The sequence below is a fragment of the Tarenaya hassleriana genome, unplaced genomic scaffold (genome assembly GCF_000463585.1).
Source record: "Tarenaya hassleriana unplaced genomic scaffold, ASM46358v1 Cleome5, whole genome shotgun sequence".
NCBI lineage: Eukaryota > Viridiplantae > Streptophyta > Magnoliopsida > Brassicales > Cleomaceae > Tarenaya > Tarenaya hassleriana.
The window spans coordinates 2,967,324-2,968,212 of NW_010967707.1; positions in this window are offsets into that span (position 1 = coordinate 2,967,324).

An 889-nucleotide genomic window follows, 5' to 3' on the forward strand; every position below is an offset into this window, starting at 1 on the left:
TATATATATAACCGTATTCATGCAGCGTCGTCTCGCCGCAACCCAACTTGCATTGCTTGGAACATTCCCTCGCTGGTCCTCCTCACAAAAAAAGTAACCCCTGCTTGATTATAACGTTTTATAATACTAAAATGTTTTCTTAATTAAGACTTTTGAGATGTTTTTGGATTCGTATCGTGAACTACCAGATTTCGGTTTGGTTTATGATTTGGTTCGGTTTTATTCTGATGTCATGAATACTACTTAGATTTGGTTCGGTTTGATTTGGTTTTCTCAAGCCGGTTCGGTTTGGGGGGAGAATGAACTTGGACATGCCCAAATGGAGAAAGCTTGGGTGATCACTTTTGAATTATTAAAAGAAAATCAAACTTAGAGGAAAGAGAAAAAAAAAAACAAGAATCTCTTCATAGCATTATAATGATAATAAAAAAAGAATAAATACCAAGTGAATTTTTATATTTCTTTAATTTTTTTAGTTAAGAATTGAATGCATAATTTTAACATTGGATCCTCACATGGCACCCAAGAGAATAATACCCCACGCAGCCTTCAACCCGTGGAGTCTCATCTGATATTGTTGGATATAATGTTTCATATCTTTATATTCTTCCTTTTTTTCTTGCTCGTAAACAAAAATTCCATTTTTACTCTATATTATGTACTATATATTCATTGTTAATTCACTTTTTTGTTTTAGAAAAACCAATATATTCAGTTTTTAAGTCATATTTCTATTCAATTTGAATTTTTGGGATTAGGTTATCGTTAAAAATATATTTTTTATATTTGATTCGGATTTTTCGATTAGTTTAATTTTAAAAACTCGATATCCCATAAATATGTAAAAAGTATTATATATATATATTTTTTATAATTAGATGGTATCAGA